Raw genomic sequence first — 23,502 nt, 5'->3', positions numbered from 1 at the left:
TACACTGCAGAAAAGAGGGAAAATATTAGAGAAGGTGACGAGTACGTGTTCTTAAGTAATGGATCTCAGGTTGCTTTTCTGTTATCTACTATGTTCTTAGAAGAAGAAACACTTGGATCTTGAGATTCAGGGGTTGCTACTGGAACCTTGTGGGGAAACTTACCAATTTCCATTTTGCCCACAGTTCTTTCCATGCGCCTGGAAATTTCTCTCCTGGGTTCATTCTTCCCTTGAAAATAAGGCTCTTGACCCTCCTTCCATACATGCTCCTAGGCTGGTGGGAGGGGGGTTAGGCTGTTCCTTCAGCCACAGGGGGGCTTCATTTTTAATATAATAAGAGTTTTCCCCATGTATTTTTCCTCTTTTATTTTTCCCTTTTGTAAGCCACCCAGCGTCATTAGCAGTTGGGCTGCTCTCCAAGTTTAATAAAAGGAGTCCTACCTAAATAAATGGATATGTGTCCCAAATTTCCTGCCCTTGGATATCCCAGAGCACCACCCGAGAGGATCCTGGCTTCTCTTTCAGCTATGCATGACACGATCTGTAAAACTATTTCCAAGGTGGCTTCTCATCCTGGAGTCGTGATAGTGAAAAGCTTGGGGTGTAACCACCACTACGTGATTGCTGATAACTTGATTCCATCTTCTCCGGCATAGATGGAAAAATGTAAGCATTCGGTTCTTTAGGGTTTGAGGCTTCAGCTGCTGAAGGTGGACTTAGTTTGTGGAAACAGTTCAGAACTAAAATTAGTTGCGAGTCAAGGCAGCTGAAGTTTAGCCTGAAACCAGCACCTGAAAATAGTCTTTTTTTTTTTTTTTAATTGCAAAAGTTTTACAATTACATTTTCACCCCTTTTTCCCCCCCCACCTCCCCCCCAAACTTCCCAACCTCCCTAACCCTCCCTAACCCTCCCCTCCCCCCAAACTTCCCAACCTCCCTAACCCTCCCTAACCCTCCCCTCCCCCCCCGACTTCCCTATAATATACTCATAATCATGAAGAACCCTAATATAACACTTATATATAAACTTGAGCCCCTCCCTCCCCTGTATAATTTTTCTCTTTATCTCATTACTTTAAAAAATTTCTAGTACATTATTTTCAAGTAAAAGCTATTTGATACTTTCTAGTTTGATATTTGTTCTGAACATATTCTATCCACCTTTTCCATTCCCACTCATAAGTCTCTTGTGAACAGTCCTTTAAATATGCTGAAATCTTCGCCATCTCTGCAAAACTGGCCATCTTCAAAGTCCATTCCTCAATAGTGGGCAAAGCTTCATTCTTCCAGTATTTACCTATCAACAATCTTGCTGCTGTTATCATATACAATATCAATTTTGTTTCACCCAATGTAAAACCCCTAACTATACCCAGTAAAAACAGTTGTGGAGAAAATTGAATTTTTTTCTTCAAAACATTCTGCATGACCCACCAAATTTTTATCCAAAAAGCCTTAACTTTCCTACAGGTCCACCAAACATGATAATACGTAGCATCCAAACATTCACATCTCCAACATTTTGGCTGAACATTAGGGTACATACATGACAACTTTTTGGGATCTAAATGCCATCTATAAAACATTTTGTAGAAATTTTCCCTCAGGTTCTGCGACTGTGTAAATTTAACATTCTGAACCCAAATTTTTTCCCATGTTTCCAGCATCACTGGTTCTTCAAAATTCTGTGCCCACTTAATCATACAGTCTTTAACTAGTTCAGTTTCTGAATCTCTTTCTAGCAAAACATTATAAAGCCTTTTCATATGCATTGGACCTTTCTCTCTTATATGTCTAACCAATTCTTCCTCATGCAACATAATACCAGTTTTTTGGTCCTCTTTCCATCTCAGTTGTAATTGATTATATTGTAACCAAGTTAAATTAATCCCTTCATCCAACAGTGTCTGCAATGTCTTCAGCTGCCATCTGCCCGCATCTGTAAAAAGAACCTCTTTATATAAAAACCCCCCGAGTGACATTATATTTGTATTCCACAAAGTATGACCAAGATCCAGCCATAGCGGTATTTTATAATCCCATTTGAGTCGGTGCTTCTTCCAAACTCTCATCAAAGAATCTCTAAGTATATGACTTAAATACTTTATCTACTTTGTCGTCGTAAAATAAGTAAGCATGCCATCCAAATTCAAGATCAAAACTTTCTGCATTCAATATTCCAGTCTTTTTCCTTCCAAACCAATCACTTGTTAAAGTTAAAGCTGCCGCATCATAATATAGCTGTAGGTTTGGAAGTTTAAGACCTCCTCTTTCTGGAACATCTTGCATAATTTTCAATTTCACTCTCGGCTTCTTCTCGTTCCAGACAAACTTATTCACTCCAGATTGCCAAACTTTCAATTGTTTATCACTTTTAAGCACCGGAATCATTTGAAACAAAAAAAGAAATCTTGGCAAAATATTCATCTTAACTGCTGCTATTCTTCCAAGTAAAGACAGCTGCAGTTTTTTCCAAGTCTCCATGTCTTTCTGCACCTCTCGCCACAACACCTCATAGTTATTTTGAAACAATTTCATGTTTGATTCTGCAACCTGAACTCCTAGATATTTTACCTTAGGTACAGTCTCAAAACCTGCCCTCCTTTCAAGTTCATGTTTACGATCTTGTGTCATGTTTTTAACTATCATTTTAGTCTTTTTTGGATTCAGTCTAAAACCTGAGACTTTACCATAATCTTATATAATGTCCTTCATCAGGATTATTGATTCCATTGGTTGTGATAGGGTAACAACCAGATCATCTGCAAATGCCTTTATTCTATAATCCTCTTGCCTAATCCTTATTCCTTTCAAGGTATTAGAGTCCCGTATTGTATTTAACAAGACTTCTAGTGTTAGAATAAATAAAAGTGGGGACAACGGACATCCCTGTCTTGTTCCTTTTTCAATTTTAAACTCTGTTGTCAAACTTCCATTAATGATGATCTGTGCCTTTTGCTCTTGATAAATTGCTGAAATCGCCTGTATAAATTGATCCCCAAAATCCATCTTTTTTAAAGTCTTTAGTAGAAAATTCCAATCCACTCTATCAAAGGCCTTCTCTGCATCCAAAAAGACCAGCACTGCAGGAATCTGTTTATTCTTCTCAAGATATTCCAATAAATCTATTACTTGCCTTACATTGTCCTTCATGTGTCTGCCCTCGATAAATCCCGCTTGGTCCTCATGAATCACCTTTTGGATTACTGGCATCAACCTGTTGGCTAATACTTTCGCATAAATTTTATAATCTGTATTCAAAAGAGATATTGGTCTATAATTCTCTGGTTTTTTAGGACCGACTTGTTCTTTTGGTATCAAAGATATGTAAGCTGTTGTCCATGATGGGGGTATTTTACCCCCTTGTTGAATATTGCAAAATAAATCTCTGAGTTGTTCCACCATTTCAGCTTGCAAGGTTTTGTAATACACTGCAGTCAAACCATCCGTACCAGGAGCTTTGGCTGTTTTTAACTGTTTAATTGCTACTATTATCTCCTCCTCTGTTATAGGATAATTCATTCTTTCCTTTTGTTGATCAGTAATTTTTGTAACTCTTTTATCGTTTAAGTATTTTTCTATAAGTCCATTCTGCACCTCCTCCTTGGCATATAATTTGGTATAATAGTCCACAAAAGCTTCTTTGATTAATTTTTGTTGAAAAATTTCTTTCCCTCCAATATCAATACTATCTATAGTCCGTATACTTTGTTTTTTCCTCAATATTCACGGTTATCTTTAGAAGATCATTTGACGGCCGTGGCCAGGGGTGCCTTTTATCAGGTTCGCCTGATCCGCCAGTTGCGTCCCTTTCTGGATCGGGACGCCTTGCGCACGGTCACTCATGCCCTAGTTACCTCCCGTATGGACTACTGTAATGCTCTCTACATGGGGCTCCCCTTGAAAAGCACCCGGAGGCTCCAACTGGTCCAGAACGTAGCCGCGCGGGTGATTATGGGCGCAGCTCATTACGCCCATGTAACACCTCTCCTACGCGAGCTGCACTGGCTCCCGGTGGTTTTCCGGGTGCGATTCAAGGTGTTAGTTATCACCTTTAAAGCGCTCCATGGCTTAGGACCTGGGTACCTACGAGACCGTCTTTTGCCACCAATAGCCTCCCACCGACCAGTTCGTTCTCACAGGGAGGGACTACTCAGGGTACCGTCAGTCAAATTATGTCGACTGGCGACTCCCAGGGGGAGGGCCTTCTCTGTGGGGGCTCCAACCCTTTGGAATGAACTGCCCCCGGAGATACGGAATATCCCTGATCTCCGTGCTTTCCGCCATGCCCTCAAGACCCTGATGTTCCAACAGGCAGGGCTAAACATACAAACATGCAAATGATTTTTTAAATGTTATCTAATTCTGGGTTTTATTTAATTGACCAAACTAAGTAACAATTTTAATTAGCAATTTTATGATGTTTGTGTGTCTATATTTTTCTTGACTGTACACCGCCTTGAGTCCTACGGGAGAAAGGCGGTATAGAAATATAATAAATAAATAAATAAATAAATAAATATGTAAGCCAACCATCTGCCCGGTTTATTAGCGTTGCAAAATGTATTATGCTTCGCATATTGTAAGTTTGTTGCAACTTGTTCCGCCATAAGCATTTGAAATTGGTCTCTCAAAAGTTTTATAGCACTGCTTATTCTTTCATCTGTTGGATTTTTAATAAGTAACTGTTCTTTATTCTTTATTTCTATTTCCAATTCAGATCTTTTCTTTTGTCGAAACAGTCTATGTTTAGAGTTCATGTAGATAAGTACCCCTCTCATATAAGCTTTACTTGCGTCCCAGACAATTTCAATTGGGGTACCTTTATTCAGATTTATTTCAAAAAATTCTTTCAGATGCTTTTTAAGTTCTGTTGTATTTTTTTCATATCTAAACAAGTTCTCATTTAATCTCCAGGAACGTCTCTCAACCTTATCCATATCAATTTCTATCCATACTGGGCTGTGGTCAGTCAAAGTTCTTGGAAAAATCTTTGTTCTTTTTGTCTTGACAAGTAAATCATCTGACAACAAGATAAAGTCAATCCTAGAGAAGGATCTGTGTCTATCAGAAAAGAAAGTGTAGTCCAGTTCTTTTGGATTATGTATTCTCCAAACATCTTTTAGTTCCATATCTTCTTTCATGTCAAAAAAAGTCTGTGGTAGTCTGATTCTAGACTTTGCCAAACTCTTTTTATCTAATTTAGAATCAATTACTCCATTCCAATCTCCCATAATTAAAATAGATCTGTAATCCCATTGCAGTATTTTGGTATGTAGCATCTTGTAGAAATAGTCCTGTTGTTGATTGGGAGCATAAATTCCAATCAAAAGAATTTGGCCCTTTGCCGTAAGCAATTCAATTGCTACAAACCTACCATCTTCATCTGTTTCTATAACTTTAGCTGTTAATTTTTTATTTACATAGATAACCACACCATTCTTTTTTTGCGAAGTTGAAGATATAAAATGTGTTCCTAGTTTGGAGTTTATCAGATATTTTTGATCTTGAGTTGTAATATACGTTTCTTGTAAACAAATTATATCATTATTAAATTGTTTCAAATATGTAAATAATTTCTTCCTTTTCTGTGCTGAATTCAACCCATTAACATTCCAAGATAAACACTTAAAGGTCATGAGCCTCTTTTCGGAGCACAGAGCAAAATACTTGAAGATCATCCGAAAGCTTCGATTTCGCTCCTCCCATAGCTCCAATCTCTTGTGCAGTACTCTTAGCTGCCTCCTTGTCTTGTCTTTCCTGTTGTTGTTGTTGCTTTTGTTTAAGTAACTTAGATTGAGCTCTAGTTATACGTTGATCCTTAGATTCAATCATCCGAACCGAGTCCAAAATTGGAGAAGATTCCAGCAAGGGCTCATCCAAAAAACCTCCTTCTGCACCTTGCACTCCTTCTAATTCCTGCTTGGACTGTTCTTGCAATTCTCGTTGAGGTTGCTTCTCTTCACTCTCTTTAATCTCCAAAACTGTAGATGTACGTGGAGATGGTGTTCTTTCCTTAAGAATAGTAGTATAAAAGTGTTGTGCCTTCTCCACGGTATTCAAACGACATCTTTCTCCTTTGTATCTGAAAATTATCCCAGCTGGTGCGTCCCACCGGAAGGGTATCTGTAAATTTTGCAATTCCTTAACAAGAAAGCCAAATTCTTTTCTAGCTTTCAACATTTTAGGAGGCAATTCTTTATAAATTCCAATTCGTGAGCCCCCAACTTGTACAGAAGTGTAAAAGGATTTTTGCAGGATATCATTTCTTATTTCTCTTTCTGTAAAATATATGACCACATCTCTAGGTAATTGTCTTTGTCTGGCCACCCAAGAGTTCACTCTGTAAATTTTGTCTATTTTATGAAAAACCACATCAGGATTAACTTGTAGAATCTTAGCCAAGGCCTCAGAACAGATTTGTCTCAAATCCTGTCTTTCCTCCTCTCGAATTCCCCGAAGCCGTATAGCGAACTCCATTGCCCTGAATTGTATCATAACAATCTCATCTTCAACTCTCTGCATTTTATTGTCAACATCAGCAATTTTATAATCATTGTCTTTCATCTTTACATTAACTTCTGATTTAAGTTCTTCAACTTTAGAATCAACTTTCCCAATAAATTCTGCCAGGCCAGATGCCACTTCTGATATTTTTTTGGTCACCTTGTTTTGATTCTGTTTCACCATATCTTTAACTTCATTAATTTCCTGCATAAATTCCTGGTGTGATTTTTGAAGTTTATCATCTATCCCCTGATGTGATTTTTGAAGTTTGTCATCTATCTCCTGTTGAGATTTTTGAAATTTATCATCCAGAGTTTTAGAAATAAATTCTTTTAAATCTCCCACATCAAATTCTCTTTTTTGAGTCTGTAACTGTTGAGCAGGGGGAAGCTGCGTTTCATGTTTGTGTGTGGGGGATCCCCCCCCTGTTGCCTTCCCTTCCTGCTTCTTTGAAGCCATCGTGCCACGTAAGCTAGTTTTTCTGAAGAGGGAAATTCCTTTTCCTTTCCCTCTTCCACAGAAACTTCTAAAAAAGTCCCCCAGATTTAATCAAGTGAAACTGAAGTAAAACAAAGTCACATTTTAGAAAAAGAAATTTTTTCTTTAGATAGAGCAACTTTGTAGCAGCTTTATAACTTTGTAACAAAGCAGGAAGGCTTCACAAATCCACTTTCATTAGCTCGTTAACTCAAATGCTGGGCGCCATTTTTTTTCAAATCACTTTCACTCACTCGCTTTCTCTTTTAAATTAGAATGTCAACAAAGCACTAATACTTGCAGTTTTCAAGTTTCTGGATTCAAGTGATATTTCTGCTGTTTGTTAAAATTAGTTCCTTTCGCTTTAAGAGTTTGCTGCTGCCGGCTTGTTCTGCTAATTAGCAGAAACGTCCCACGCCGCCCGGAGTTCAGCAGGTTGGAAGGGAGCCACGCCTGTTTCCTCCCCAGAAACAGTTCCCTGGGGGGTTACAGGGGCTCAACCTGTACCCTGCTATCTCTGCTCCTTCAATCTTCAAGATTTTGGAGTTTTCGAGCCGCTCCTCGATCGCGGGGCGGCTCTACAGGCGGCGGGGCTGGCGGTCTTTAAAGAAACACCGCCGTCGCCGAGGCTCGCAAACCGGAAGTGAAAATAGTCTTAAGAGTCTGCTTAATAGGTGGCTCTTACACTTCTAGGATACAAGAAGGAAACTGGTGTGTTTCATGTTAGGAACCAGAGTTATATGGATTAAAAAAAAAAAATCCTTGGCAGAATTCATAATCCAGAAATTGTGCTTATTTTGAGCAACTTGCAAAGTGAGAATTCCTTCCCTGAGCAGAATGTCCCAGAAATCCTTTTATCACATTATTGTTGACTGAGTTCTTTTCTGAGGCTCAGAAAAGGCTTGGCCTATGCTCCGTCTCTGGGCAGCCTTGAATTTGGGAAGAGAAGAGACGTTCCTTCTCTATAAACCTCTCTGGTCGATTCCCTACTTCACTTCTCTCAGTTCCCCACCACAGAGCAAAAGCTCTCCCAACCACAATGATCCAGGAATAGAAATAATAATTTTAGATATAAAGAATTGTTTTCTCTCCTTTGCTCTCTGTAGGGATTAGTATCCTGAATTCGGTACGTTGGTTCCTCTGGATAACTTTGAACATCAGCTCACAGATGTCCTACACACCAAGCCTCCTCCCCCCATCTCCCCCCCTCCTCCTGCAAGACCAACCCTTGAGAAAAGGCCTAGGGCAGAGGAGGAGGAGACCGAGGCAAAGTCTAAGGAAGGAAGTGATTTCACAGCAAGTTAAACGGACTGTGTGATGCTGTTGCTTCATATTGTTTCATCATTTGTTTCCTGACACTGAATGTATGTACCATTTGTTTCTGTGCCCTCTTAAAAACATGAACCCCCCTCCCTTAATAAATGTTTTTGCTTGGCTTGGATTATTTGAGGATCTGTATTTTCAGGTGGACAAAGAAACCCCTTTGCTTCTCTTAAAGTCTCTCAAATCAGGTAATCAAGTTCTTTTCAGTTCCACACCAAACTTGGTGCCTGAGTTTGGAGATGAAGACATGATTTAAATCCATCAGCCAACAATTAAAAGTAACAGGGAAAATGGCTGGGTGTTCTCATTTTCTCTCTGCTTCCCTTTCCTAAGAAGGGGCCAAATGAGCGTTTTCGTCCTTGCAATACAATTCTTGATAAATTGGCTGCAAATAGAAGGAAGATTTCCCAGAGTCCAGGAGCTCTTCTGAAGACTGACGAACCTCTTGAAGGCATCTTCTCTCTGACAACTGACAGTAACTGGCAGTTTAGCCTGCATGGATGAGGTCATAAAGCCCTCAGAATTCCCTAAGAGATGGCAGGTTCCCTATGAAACTTCACCTGCTCCACCTTTTCTATGTGCCCCAATGCCAGGCAAATGTCTGTAGGAGGCGACCAAACCAACACTCAAGCTGCCCGTTTCTAACCTTTTTGCACAAAAGGCAAAGCTCTTTGGATGTAGACTGCATTCTGTTAAGGGAAGCGCCACTCATTAACGTAGCTCTGGATGAACTTCCCATCGCATTCCCTTTGGGTTGCCCTTCTGTTTTGTGTTTTGTTCCATCATCCCGGATGAGCTCCCCCCATTATTTCTGTTTAGGTGAGGCACCTTTTCCTGACACCATATTGTTAGATGGTGCCAAGATTAAGGACAGAAAGAGAGAGCGAAATTTTCTCCTCGAATTTTGAACTTGAATGAATTACCAGCAGGGTTGATCTCCTCTTGGGGCAGGCAGCACTGCAGCACTGGCTTTAGGCCAGGCAGAGGGAGGGCTGGATCCTGTGTCAGAGCAGCCCTCAACTGCAGCCCTTGGACAGGGATCAGGCAGGGATCTCGTCCACAGCTGCCCAGTTGAGAATCCAACATTCCTGAACCACTGACAGATGGACATCCAGACTCATACAAGGCCTCCCACCCCTCCCAGGACAGCCTGCTCTGCTAGTTGCCATCAGAATGACCGACAGCAGTCAAACTCAGGCCTGGGACCCTGGGCATGGCCCTGGAAGACTAAAGGAATTTATTAAAAGAAAAAAATGTATTAAATTTATTAAAAGTGAAACTTTAATTGGATTTTATTACCTTTCTTACCAGACATTTATGTGGTTTTTCTCTTGTGTGGATTCTTTGATGTGCATAAAGGTTGCTGCTCTGACTGAATCTCTTTCCACACTCCAGGTATGGCTTCTCTCCCGAGTGGATCCTTTGATGTTGATCAAGATGTGATCTCCGATTGAAGTTCTTTCCACATTCCAGGCACTTATGAGGTTTTTCTCCTGTGTGGATAATTAGGTGGCTTTGAAGATGTCCGTTTCTTTTGAAGGTTTTTCCGCATTCTGGGCACTGATGTTCCTTTGCTACCTCCTGGATCCTTCGGGGTTTTCCGAAGGAGCCTCCGCCCTCCAGACCCGTCTCGGGGTCTCTTGCCAGTTTCCTCCTCCCCACACGCCCTCCAGGCAGCCGCCTTTCCCAGGCTCCCCCTGGGCTCCTCCCTCCTGCAGCCCCAGAGCCCCCGGCCTTTCCCCGCTGTCTCCCGGGGAAGCCGCGCCGGGACCGGGCAGGTCTGCTCCGTGGGACCCGCTCCCCTCCTCCTCCTCTTGGCCAGCGCCTTTTTCCTGCATCCGCCGCCATCCTCCATCTTCCTGCAGGGGAGAAAGAGAAGAGGGTCCCGGCTGCCTCCTCTTCCCCACAGGGGAGGCCCAGCTCAAGCCCCCGCCTCCCATGGGCTTCCCAGGTATTCTCCAGGCGGACATGGCCTCCTTCCCAGCCTCCGGTCTCTGTCCCTCCCGCCTACCAGACTAGGCCTCGGGCTCCCAGCCCTCCAGGGAGACTCTCCCGGACTACGATTCCCAGCATCCCCTGTGCCAAACCTGCATCAAACGGCCTGCTCTGTCGCCGATTCAGGCAGCTTCCCTCTTTGCCCGTTTTGTTTCCAGAAGTGGAGGCTTCACGCCCTTTTTCTCCACTAGTTCCGCCTTTTCCTTTGGAGGATCCGCCTCTCGGAGTCCATTTGCCAATCACCAACATCCCGAGCTCGTCCAATCAGCGTCCTTCTTCCTGCAACAAGCCAGATGGCGCCTGCGCAGTTCCGTGGGTTATTACGGTCCGGGGCAGAGGTGGGACAGGGGGGAGGGGGGCTTTCTTTGAACTTGGGGTCCGGTCTCTCTCCCCCCCACGTATTGAGGCCGGCGGAGGTCAGGGGTTGAAGCCTTATATGAGCCCTTGAAGGGCAGCCAGTTGGGTCTATTGTGGGACCTTTGGAGACCCTGAGTCTGAATCAGCTGCTCTTTGTGTCCTGGATTCCCTCTTTTCATTGAGGGAAATCTCTTTGCTACAATATTCTAATAAATTGCCTTTGAATGGTCATCCCACTCAGATCCTCATTGGAGCAAGTGTGCTGTGGCTGAATCTATTGCTAATTTGAACTTTATTGTTGGGGGTGCAAAGGAGCTTCTCCCTGCCATTGTTTGATATAATCTATGTGGATTTCCCAAATGTGGGGACCTATTAAGACCATCCCCAAGCATCTGAAGCTCTCAGTTGGATTCCCTGAATGGTCCCCTTGTCTTCCAGCAGAAACCCCTACAAGGGACTCTCTAAGACCAAGGAAGCTTTGTGAGATATGAGCCATATTCTTAAAAAGCCCCCACCCTTTTAGCCTTTAAACCCCTGGCTTTTCCCCAGGCGCTGGGAGGTCAGACAAGGAGAAGGTGGCATGGATTGGCCCCAGGTTTTTCTTTGATGGTTTTTCTTTTATGTTTTAATGTGTTGGATACTTTTGAAAATGCCCTTTTGGGAGCTGCACAGAGTTGACTGAAAGATGGGCAGTTATAAGAACGTTTTAAACAAATAAGACTCATTGGGGACCTGTTTGGTCCTCCCACTAGGTGCAGAGACTGGGTGTTCCCCAGTTGCCAGGATAGGGAGAGTCCCCCATTCCTCTGCTTTCTGTTCATCAGCTAAATGCTTAGCAAAAGGTGCATCTAGCTCAATGGTGTCACACTCTTATTTCCTTCAGGGCTGCATCAGGGTTATGTTTGACCTGGGGGGGGGTCCCTGGGTAGGCATGGCCAGCTCATATTCACTCTTCTTGTGGGCACCTGTGCTGGCCAAGTGCTACGACAGGATTTCCCTCAGACCCTCCCTCCCTCATAATCTTCCTTCCTTCCACCTGCCCTCCCTTCCCTTTTCTTCTTTTTCCTTCCCTCTTTCCTTCTTTTTCCTTCCTTCCTCCCTTCTCGTCTTTCCTTCTTTGCCTTTCCTCTTTCCTGTCCCTTCTTGGATGCTCAAATGCAAAAGGAGAAACATTTCTTTTGCTTTTAGTTTCTTTTCCTAATCCTCTGCCGGTGAAAATGGAGCTGGGTGGGTGGAGGACACGTTTTCACTGGTGGAGGAGTGCAGGCGGCCATTGAAGCTGAAAATGGGGCCGGTAGGGCTACACGCTTCCCTCCCGACCTCTGTTTTCACTGGCAGAGGCATTGTGGGCCAGTCCGATCTGTTCCCCACAAGCCAGATGCAAGCACCCTTCAGTTTGACGCCCCTGATCTAGTTCCTCTGATTGGGCAGTCCATCGTATACACCTATGGCAACCTCATTCCGTTTTCCTTTCATATTAACCCAAATGCATTCAAGGAGGTTTTCTTCATTTTTTTACTTTTTGCATTTCTACAAAGGTGCAGCTGTTTAAGTGCAACTCCACCTCCACCTCTTTTTGTTAGGTGTTTTGAAAAATTTAAATCCTCCTGAATTTCATCCCACCATGTTTCAGTAACGGCAGCAATCTCATCTTTGCTCTCGTGTTCTGGGACGTCAGGTTCCCTCTGTTTATTCTTCATACTTTGGGTGTTGATGTGTAGGCATCTCCTCCTTTTTTAATTCTCCCTGCGTTTCCTTCCTACACCTGCATTAGTCCCGGAGGGTTCAGAAAATAATTTCCAAAGAACTTGGCTCACAAACAGTTTATTCAACAACTTTATTTTCTCTCTCTACTCCAAGATCTCTGTTCTTTTGAATGAATTTGGCAGCTCTTTGACTTTTCAGAGGGAAGGGAAAGAATTCAAACTCTTTGCTTCCTTTCCCCACCTGCCCTTCCCACAAATCACAAGAGACACACTTCAAAAACAATAAATTAGCGATACCTTCAAGTATAGTAGTCAAGGTGATCCCTTCAATAGCTTGTCTTCTTCTGCTCTGCCCCAGCCTGGAGGAAGGGAAGGGCCTGGCCTTCTCCACCAGCTGACCTTCCCCTCTGCAGCAGAGAAGCGGAGTGGGGCTTTGGCCTCGCGGCACGGAGACCCTTACTGTGGCATGAAGCAAAGGGTGGGGCTGTTTGCCCCAGCAGCCACCACGTCTCCCTCACTGCCCACGGACTCTGAGGAGAAAGGCTTTCCGGGTGTGGCTATGCCCAGAAAGGGGGATTTGGGACCCTTTGAACCCTCAGGGCACGTTCTCTACCACTGGAGGCTTTGTAGTATGCGAGCAAAGATGCTATTGCTGAGAAGACAATTTGGAATATTCTCAACCAGCAAGGTGAACAATCCCCCACCTCGGTCCTTCCGTTCATCAAGCTGGCCATTCAATGGACGGGATGGAGACAGGGAAGCAGAGCGAGCCCTTCACCGTAGTTGTCAGGGTTTCTGAGCTGCTGCAGTTGGGTTCCCATGACCACAAGTGACGGGTTTCTCCTCCACCAAGAGCCCAGATCCTTTGGCTCAAGATACAGGTTGCATGAAGGGCCCTTTTCCTCCCGACAGTGGGAGGCTCCCTCATAGGTTTTTTTTGGGGGGAAAGGCACCCTAAAAACACAGCCAGCTGGATTCACTGAGTTGTGCAGATGGCCTGGACTGGTTCCCATTGAGGCCTTTGGGCCCCATCCATTGGGCAAAGGCTTCCTTGATCTGGTCGAGGTCTAGGACCGTGGGGTTATCGGGGTCTCCCTTCTCAACCTTTTCTGTGGTCTTGGTCTGCAGTTCGGGACAGTTCTGGGCGGCAGCAAAGAGACCAGACTAGAGAGGATTGAAAATACACTGGGGACCTTGGCGTTTCTTGAGAGGTTTTTCCAATCTTTCTGAGATGTTCAAAAGGCAAAAGAATCAGAAGTTGGGGAGCATCAATTGTAACCAATGCATTTGCTCCGCGGGGCCTGCTCAACTCCTCCTCCTCTCGGGCGGCGCCTCTTTCCTGCATCCACCGCCATCCTCCGTCCTCCTGCAAAGGAGAGAGAGAAGAGGGTCACGGCTGCATCCCCTTCCCCACAGGGGAGGCCCAGGCCCAAGCCCCTGCCTTCCACGGGCCTCCCGGGTATGCCCCAGGCAGACACGGCCTCCCTCCCAGCCTCCTGTCTCCCTCCCCGCCCACCCCCCCAGACTAGGTCTCGGGCTCCCGGGCCTGCCTTCTCCAGAGAGATCCTCCCGGACTTCAACTCCCAGCATTCCCTGCACCCAACCTCCAGCATCCCGGCTTCTCTGTCACCAATTCAGGCAGCTTCCCTCATTGCCCGTTTTGTTTCCGGACTTGGAAGATTCATGCCGTTTTTTCTCTATAAGCTCCGCCTCTTCCTTCAGAGGGACTGCCCTAAGTAGTCTTCCTGCCAATCGACAAACTGCCCCAGAGAGACCAATCAGCGTCCTTCTTCCACCAACCAGCCAGATGGCGCCTGTGCGGTGTCGATTGTTGTTATGGTTACCGGTGGAGGTGTGGCCTCCGCCTTCCAGGCCCATCTCGGGGACTCCACCCGTTTCCTCCTCCCCGCATCGCCCTCCAGGCAGCCGCCTTTCCCGGGCTCCCCCTGGGCTCATCCCTCCTGCAGCTCTGGAGCCCCCCGGCCTTTCCCCGCCGTCTCAAGGGGAAGCCGTGCTGGGACCGGGCAGGGCTGCTCCGCGGGACCCGCTCTCCTCCTCTTGGCCGGCACCTCTTTCCTCCATCTGCCGCCATCCTCCGTCCTACTGCAGGGGAGAAAGTGAAGAGGGTGATGCCTGCATCCCCTTCCCTGCAGGGGAGGCCCAGGCCCAGGACCCTACCTCTTGCGGACCCGAAATAGATCCCCACAGACTGCGACTCCCAACATTCCCTGCGCCAAACTGCAACATCCAGGCTCCTCTTTCGCCGATTCAAGCCACTTCCCTTGAAATTTGGGATCTAGTCTCCACTCTTTCCACATTACTCTTTCCACATTCCAGGCATTTATATGGTTCCCCCCTGAATGGATCCTTTGATGTGTATAAAGGTTTCCCCTCTGATTGAAGCTCTTTCCACACTCCAGGCATTTATGAGGTTTTTCTCCTGTGTGGATCCTTTGATGTTTATAAAGATTTCCCCTCAGACTGAATCTTTTTCCACACTCAAGGCATTTATGAGGTTTTTCTCCTGTGTGGATTCTTAGGTAGCTTTGAAGATGGTAGTTTGTTCTGAAGGATTTTTCACATTCCAGGCACTGATGTTTCTTTCCTCCCTCCTGGATCCTTTCGGGATCTCCAGGTCTTCTGAAGGACCCTCCGCCCTCCAGGCATTTATGAGGTTTCTCTCCAGAATGGATCCTTTGATGTGTATAAAGCCTGCTCCTCCGACTGAAGCTCTTTCCACACTCCAGGCACTTATAAGGTTTCTCTCCTGTGTGGATCCTCTGATGGCTAGAAAGGTTTCCCCTCAGACAGAATCTCTTTCCACACTCCAGGCATTCGTATGGCTTCTCTCCTGAGTGGATCCTTTGATGCTGATCAAGATTTGTTCTCCCATTGAACTTCTTTCCACACTCAAGGAATTGATATCGGTTTCCAACTGAGTGGATTTTTAGATGGTTTTCAAAACATCCATTTGTTCTGAAGGTTTTCCCACATTCCAGGCACTGATGTTCCTTTCCTTCCGGCTGGATCCTCTGAGGCTTTCGGGGTCTTCGGAAGGAGCCTCCACCCTCCAGGCCCGTCTCGGGGTTTCCACCCGTTTCCTCCTCCCCGCATCGCCCTCCAGGCAGCCGCCTTTCCCAGGCTCCCCCTGGGCTCATCCCTCCTGCAGCCCCGGAGCCCCCTGGCCTTTCCCCACTGTCTCCCAGGGAAGCCACGCCGGGAGCAGGCAGGGCTGCTCTGAGGGGCCTGCTCGCCTCCTCCTCCTCTCGTGCGGCGCCTCTTTCCTGCATCCGCCACCATCCTCCGTCCTCCTGCAGGGGAGAAAGAGAAGAAGGTCACGGCTGAGTCCCCTTCCCCACAGGGGAGGGCCAGGCCCAAGACCCCGCCTCTTGCGGACCCAAAAGAGACCCCCAAAGACTGCAACTCCCAACATTCCCTGTGCCAAACTGAATAATCCGGGCTCCTCTTTCGGCGATTCAAGCCGCTTCCCTTGAAATTTGGGATCCAGTCTCCCCTCCCTCCCCCCGCTCTGTATTGAGGGAGGCAGAGATCAGGGGCTCTTCTGGGGCTGCGACCTTAAAGCAGACTATAAAGGGAACCCAGTTTGGTCCATTGATTAAGGCACCAGGGTAGAAAGCAAGAGACCCTGAGTTCAAGCCCCTCTTTCGGTGCAGCCCACCTCACAGGGTTGTTGTTGGGGGAAGAGAGGAGGAGGGCACGTTGCACGTCTCATTACTTCCTAGCTAACATCATAGTTGCTGGAAGGGTGTGGGGACCTCAGGGAGCTAAAAAGACCCCGCATTTCAACCCTGAGCTACAAATATTCTTTTATTTTGTTGGAAACAAAGGAAAATATCCCCCTGATTTGTAAAAATAAATGCAGGATTCTAATAAATAAGATCCTACAACTCGCAAATGTGTTTTTAAGAAGCATGTATATGGCCTCCATTTCATCCAGGACAATTCTTGTTCCTAGGTAGAAGAACTAGGAATTCATGCAGAAAAGGAGACCATCTCCAGTTAGAGAAGAGCTAAGGAGGAGAACCTCCTGCCAATGGTTCCTGCTAGTGAATTTCCTCATAGAAGTCAGTAAAGAAATGATGAAACCATGAAATACATTGAGTGCTTGTGAAGCGCAAACAGAAAACATTGATTCTGGATAAAATTCCACACGTGACCAATTTTTGTGTCAGTCTTTCCCAGCTGGGTTTGTGTCTTTCCTGAAAGTTGCAGATGTATTTAGAGACACTCGGAATACTCTGTTGTGTAGTTGCTGAAAAAGCAAGTTCTCACATACCAAATAAAGAGCCTTCGTCAAGAAGGAAAAAACAAGCATTCTTAACCTTAAAAAAGAGGTATAGACTGCCATGTTAAAAGGGCTAATATGTCATTTTAAGTTAGTCATTTAAAAGGTGCCAGTCTGTGGGTGGAGGGCTACATCGCAGGGCACACTGGCCTGGGCAGCAGCAGCAGCAGGAGCCCCCTCCAAAGGGGGAGGGGGTGGCGGAGGAATATATATATGTGTGTGTCAAATGGAGCATCCAAGGGCTCAAAAAAAGTTGAAAAATCCAAATATGCAGGGGTCAGTATTGGAGGGGATTTCCCCCTCTGCTGCAGTTTTCCAAAGGGGCCCTTCAGAAAGGAGGAGGGATGAGAAAGGAGAAGATGAATCCATGTGTGTGTGTGTATGTGTGTGTGGGGGGGGGTCTGTGGAGGGGCTGGCAAGGCAGGTGGGGGGGAGGGCCTGGCTGACTTAACCCTCTTACTGTCTCTGGGATGTATTTTGCAGTTATCGTTCATGACGGTTGGATATATTGCCCCCAAACTGTACAGGTAGTACTAACTAGATCTCCAATCAGAATTGAGACAAAAATTTCTGTTCTTGACAGTTGCTGCATCCCATTTTTTGCCATAATTGGCAGGTCATATCCTACAGTTGTGAAGTGAGTTATGAAGTTGTTATGTGAATCCTCCAATGCCTTTGTGGGACACCAGCTGGGAAGGTTACAAATGCTGATGATGTGACCCTGGGACAGCGCAGCCGTCATAAATACATGCCAGTGGCTAAGAGCCTGGATTTTGACCACATGGATGCTGGAACAGTCGTAAGTGTGAAAACTGGTCAAGGCCACTTTTTTCAGTGCTGCTATAACTCCACTAAGTCACTAAGCAAATAGTTGTAGGTCAAGGACTATCTGTACAGTGCTTTAAAAATAATCCAAAATAGCCTCCAAATTGGAACCCACAGAGGTCAAACTTTTTCCTGCAACAAATCTGCAAAACTAGCCCAATTTGGTAGAAAAACCGTTCAACTGCCCACACTGTTTCCAACTCGCATTTCAACTCAATCCCCAGTCAAACTCAGGCCTGGGACCCTGGGCATGGCCCTGGAAGACTAAAGGAATTTATTAAAAGAAAAAAATATATTAAATTTATTAAAAGTGAAAGCGTTAATTGGATTTTATTACCTTTCTTACCAGGCATTTATGTGGTTTCTCTCTTGTGTGGCTCCTTTGATGTTTATAAAAGTTTCCACTGTGATTGAATGTCTTTTCATACATTCGGACTTCATCTGGTTCCACTAACGAATGGGTTCTTTGATGCCTATTAAGGCTTCTCTTGTATCTAAAACTCTTTCCACATTCCAGGCATTTATATGGTTCCCCTCCCCTGAATGGATCCTTTGATGTGTATAAAAGGTGCTGCTATGACTGAAGCTCTTTCCACACTCCAGGCATTTATTTATTTATTTTTGAATTTTTTTTATATTTTTAAACAAAACTTAAAACATAAAACAATTGTCATCCATTAAAATTACAGAAAGTGTATTGATCGGTTACAAATCTTTTGTGCTTAATCCTCTATCCCATATTTTCTTATTTAACAGTTTATTACATTATTATTCTCCTTTACCAATTATTTAACAGTAAATTATCCTCTATAAGGGGGGAAAAAAAACCCCTTTATATATTTTATTATCTTATCCATTTCATTTCATATTTCATTTCCATTCTTTCTTGTCTAACCATTGATAAAATAAATCCCATATCAAATAATATTGTTAATCTTCTTGTTCCCTAATTTCAAATGTCAATTTACTCATTTCAGCACACTCCAAGATTTTCTTGATAACGTCGTCATCCGTGGGTATCTTCTCACCTTTCCAGTTTCTAGCAAATACAATTCTAGCTGCCGTTAAAACATTCACAATTAAATATCTCATTTCTCTATTATATATTTCTGGTAAAATCCCCAATAAAAATATATCTGGTTTAAAGTCAATATGTTTCTTTGTCATTTTTTCCAACCACCTGTGGATTTTAGTCCAATATCTTTTAGCTTTTGCGCATGTCCTCCACATATGATAATATGTGCCCGGGGACTGATGACACTTCCAACATTTCTCCGATTTGTTCTTGTACATTCTGGCTATTTTCGCCGGGGGTAGATGCCACCTGTAAAACATCTTATACAAGTTTTCCTTAAATGCTGTTGACATTGTCATTTTATAATTCTGTGACCATAATTTTTCCCATTTCTCTAACTCAATCCCATGACCCACATTTTTCCCCCATGCAATCATTGTTTCTTTAACTTGTTCTTCTGCCAATTTTACTTCTAATAAATGGCTATACAATTTTTTAATCACATGGTCATCAGAACCTATTAAAATTTTATCTAAATTTGTCAAGGTGCTATAAAAACCCTCCTTTTCAGAATCTTCATCATATCTAGACTGTATTTGCATATATGAAAACCAATCCATTTCAAGCTCTGCGCCTTGCATTTCCTCTAGTTCCTGCTTAGACTGTTCTTGCAGTTCTCGTTGAGGTTGCTTCTCATCACTCTCCTTAATCTCCAAAACTGTAGATGTACGTGGGGATGGTGTTCTTTCCTTAAGAATAGTAGTGTAAAAGTGCTCTGCCTTCTCCACGGTATTCAAACGATATCTTTCTCCCTTGTATCTGAAAATTATACCAACTGGGGCGTCCCACCGAAATGGTATCTGTAGGTTTTGCAATTCCTTAACAAGAAAGCCAAATTCTTTTCTGGTTTTCAGCATTTTAGGAGGTAATTCTTTTATTGCAAAAGTTTTACAATTACATTTTCACCCCTTTTCCCCCCCCCCCGCCACCACCCCCAAACTTCCCAACCTCCCTAACCCTCCCTAACCCTCCCCTCCCCCCAGACTTCCCTATAATATACTCATAACTGGTAAAGAAAGATAAAAAAAAAAACACACAAAAAAAACCCTTAATATGACACATGTAAAAGCTTGAACCCCTCCCTCCCCTGTATAGTTTTTCTTTTTACCCTCATTACATTAAAATATTTCTAATACATTATTTTCAATATTCCAGCCTTTTTACTTCCAAACCAATCACTTGTTAAAGTTAAAGCTGCTGCATCATAATATAACTGTAGGTTTGGAAGTTTAAGACCTCCTCTTTCTGGAACATCTTGCATAATTTTCAATTTCACTCTCGGCTTTTTCTCGTTCCAGACAAACTTATTGAGTCCAGTTTGCCAGACTTTCAATTGTTTATCACTTTTAAGCACCGGAATCATTTGAAACAAAAAAAGAAATCTTGGCAAAATGTTCATCTTAACTGCTGCTATTCTTCCAAGTAGAGACAGCTGCAGTTTTTTCCAAGTCTCCATATCTTTCTGCACCTCTCGCCACAACACCTCATAGTTATTTTGAAACAATTTCATGTTTGATTCTGCAACCTGAACTCCTAGATATTTTACCTTAGGTACAGTCTCAAAACCTGCCCTCCTTTCAAGCTCATGTTTACGATCTTGTGTCATGTTTTTTGCTATCATTTTAGTCTTTTTTAGATTCAGTCTAAAACCTGAAACTTTACCATAGTCTTGTATAATGTCCTTCATCAGGATTATTGATTCCATTGGTTGTGATAGGGTAACAACCAGATCATCTGCAAATGCCTTTATTCTGTAAACCTCTTGCCTAATCATTATACCTTTCAAGCTATTAGAGTCCCGTATTGTATTTAGCAAGACTTCTAATGTTAAAATAAATAAAAGTGGGGACAACGGACATCCCTGTCTTGTTCCTTTTTCAATTTTAAACTCTGTTGTCAAACTTCCATTAATAATAATCTGTGCCTTTTGCTCTTGGTAAATTGCTGAAATCGCCTGTATAAATTGATCCCCAAAATCCATCTTTTTTAAAGTCTTTAGTAGAAAATTCCAATCCACTCTATCAAAGGCCTTCTCTGCATCCAAAAAGACCAGCACTGCAGGAATCTGTTTATTCTTCTCAAGATATTCCAATAAGTCTAATACTTGCCTTACGTTATCCTTCATGTGTCTGCCCTCGATAAATCCCGCTTGATCATCATGAATCACCTTTTGAATTACTGGCATTAACCTGTTGGCTAATACTTTCGCGTAGATTTTATAATCTGTATTCAAAAGAGATATTGCTCTATAGTTCTCTGGTTTTTTAGGACCAACTTGTTCTTTTGGTATCAAAGATATGTAAGCTGTTGTCCATGATGGGGGTATTTTACCCCCTTGTTGAATATTGCAAAATAAATCTCTGAGTTGTTCCACCATTTCAGCTTGCAAAGTTTTGTAATACACTGCGGTCAAACCATCCGTTCCAGGAGCTTTGGCTGTTTTTAGCTGTTTAATTGCTACTATTATCTCCTCCTCTGTTATAGGATAATTCATTCTTTCCTTTTGTTGATCAGTAATTTTTGTAACTCTTTTATCGTTTAAATATTTTTCTATAAGTCCATTCTGCACCTCCTCGTTGGCATATAGTTTGGTATAATAGTCCACAAAAGCTTCTTTAATTAATTTTTGTTGAAAAATTTCTTTCCCTCCAATATCAATACTATCAATAGTCCGTATACTTTGTTTTTTCCTCAATGTGTAAGCCAACCATCTGCCCGGTTTATTAGCGTTACAGAATGTATTGTGCTTCGCATATTGTAAATTTGTTGCAACTTGTTCCGCCATAAGCATTTGAAATTGGTCTTTCAAAAGTTTTATAGCACCACATATTCTTTCATCTGTTGGATTTTTAATAAGTAACTGTTCTTTATTCTTTATTTCTATTTCCAATTCTTTTCTTTTGTTGAAACAGTCTATGTTTAGAGTTCATGTAGATAAGTACCCCTCTCATATAAGCTTTACTTGCATCCCACACAATTTCAATTGGGGTACCTTTATTCAAATTTATTTCAAAAAATTCTTTCAAATGCTTTTTAAGTTCTGTTGTATTTTTTTCATGAAGGCGTTTTTGTGCTTTTCAGACCGTGAGGAGCATGAATATGTGTTTCTTCTGCAAATCTGAGCTCTGGGTTAAAAGTTACTTTTTCTGGCTGAATTGAGCCCTACTGCCAATTCTGAGATGCACTTTGGTCTAACTCCTCAGGGAAAGCTCGTACTTGAAAATTGAATCTGTTTTTTTGCTTTTCAGACCGCGAGGAGCATGAATATGTGTTTCGTCCACAAATCTGAGCACTGGGTCAAAAGTTACGTTTTCTGGCTGAATTGAGCCCTACTGCCAATTCTGAGATCCACTTTGGTCTAACTCCTCAGGGAATGCTCGTACTTGAAAATTGAAGGGGTTTTTGTCCTTTTCAGACCGTGAGGAGCATGAATATGTGTTTCTTCTACAAATCTGAGCTCTGGTCAAAAGTTACGTTTTCTGGCTGAATTGAGCCCTACTGCCAATTCTAAGATGCACTTTGGTCTAACTCCTCAGGGAAAGCTCGTACTTGAAAATTGAAGGTGTGTTTCTGCTTTTCAGACCATGAGGAGCATGAATATGTGTTTCTTCTGCAAATCTGAGCTCTGGGTCAAAAGCTACATTTTCTGGCTGAATTGACCCTACTGCCAATTCTGAGATGCACTTTGGTCTAACTCCTCAGGGAAAGCTCGTACTTGAAAATTGAAGGCGTTTTTATGCTTTTCAGACCGTGAGGAGCATGAATATGTGTTTCTTCTGCAAATCTGAGCTCTGGGTGAAAAGTTATGTTTTCTGGCTGAATTGAGCCCTACTGCCAATTCTGAGATGTACTTTGGTCTAACTCCTCATGGAAATTTCGTACTTGAAAATTGAAGGGGTTTTTATGCTTTTCAGACCGTGAGGAGCATGAATATGTGTTTCTTCTGCGAATCTGAGGTCTGTGTCAAAAGTTACGTTTTCTGGCTGAATTGAGCCCTACTGCCAATTCTGAGATGCACTTTGGTCTAACTCCACAGGGAAAGCTCGTACTTGAAAATTGAAGGCGTGTTTCTGCTTTTCAGACCGTGAGGAGCATGAATATGTGTTTCTTCTGCAAATCTGAGCTCTGGGTCAAAAGTTACGTTTTCTGGCTGAATTGAGCCCTACTGCCAATTCTGAGATGCACTTTGGTCTAACTCCTCAGGGAAAGCTCGTACTTGAAAATTGAAGGGGTTTTTGTCCTTTTCAGACCGCGAGGAGCATGAATATGTGTTTCTTCTGCAAATCTGAGCTCTGTATCAAAATTTACTTTTTCTGGCTGAATTGAGCCCTACTACCAATTCTGAGATGCACTTTGGTCTAACTCCTCAGGGAACGCTCGTACTTGAAAATTGAAGGCGTTTTTGTGCTTTTCAGACCGTGAGGAGCATGAATATGTGTTTCTTCTGCAAATCTGAGCTCTGTGTCAAAAGTTACGTTTTCTGGCTGAATTGAGCCCTACTGCCAATTCTGAGATGCACTTTGGTCTAACTCCTCAGGGAAAGCTCGTATTTGAAAATTGAATCTGTTTTTGTCTTTTCAGAACGTGAGAAGCATGAATATGTGTTTCTCCTGCAAATCTGAGGTCTGTGTCAAAAGTTACGTTTTCTGGCTGAATTGACCCTACTGCCAATTCTGAGATGCACTTTGGTCTAACTCCACAGGGAAAGCTCGTACTTGAAAATGTAAGGCGTTTTTGTGCTTTTCAGACCGTGAGGAGCATGAATATGTGTTTCTTCTGCAAATCTGAGCTCTGGGTCAAAAGTTACGTTTTCTGGCTGAATTGACCCTACTGCCAATTCTGAGATGCACTTTGGTCTAACTTCTCAGGGAAAGCTCGTACTTGAAAATTGAAGGCGTTTTTGTGCTTTTCAGACCGTGAGGAGCATGAAT

The 23,502-nt window shown here is 43.3% G+C and overlaps 1 pseudogene; it reads right to left on the bottom strand.

Annotated features, from left to right (window-relative positions):
* Positions 1-20,756, bottom strand: part of LOC139325875 (uncharacterized) — a 181,465-nt pseudogene extending 160,709 nt beyond the window's left edge.
* Between the last annotated feature and the right edge of the window lie 2,746 nt (positions 20,757-23,502).

The sequence above is a fragment of the Pituophis catenifer genome, unplaced genomic scaffold, assembly GCF_029215685.1.
Source record: "Pituophis catenifer annectens isolate HBS135680 unplaced genomic scaffold, rPitCat1.0.hap2 SCAF_17, whole genome shotgun sequence".
Classification (NCBI taxonomy): domain Eukaryota; kingdom Metazoa; phylum Chordata; class Lepidosauria; order Squamata; family Colubridae; genus Pituophis; species Pituophis catenifer.
Note: the sequence above shows the minus strand (reverse complement) of the source record. Positions and strands in the feature narration are given on the sequence as shown.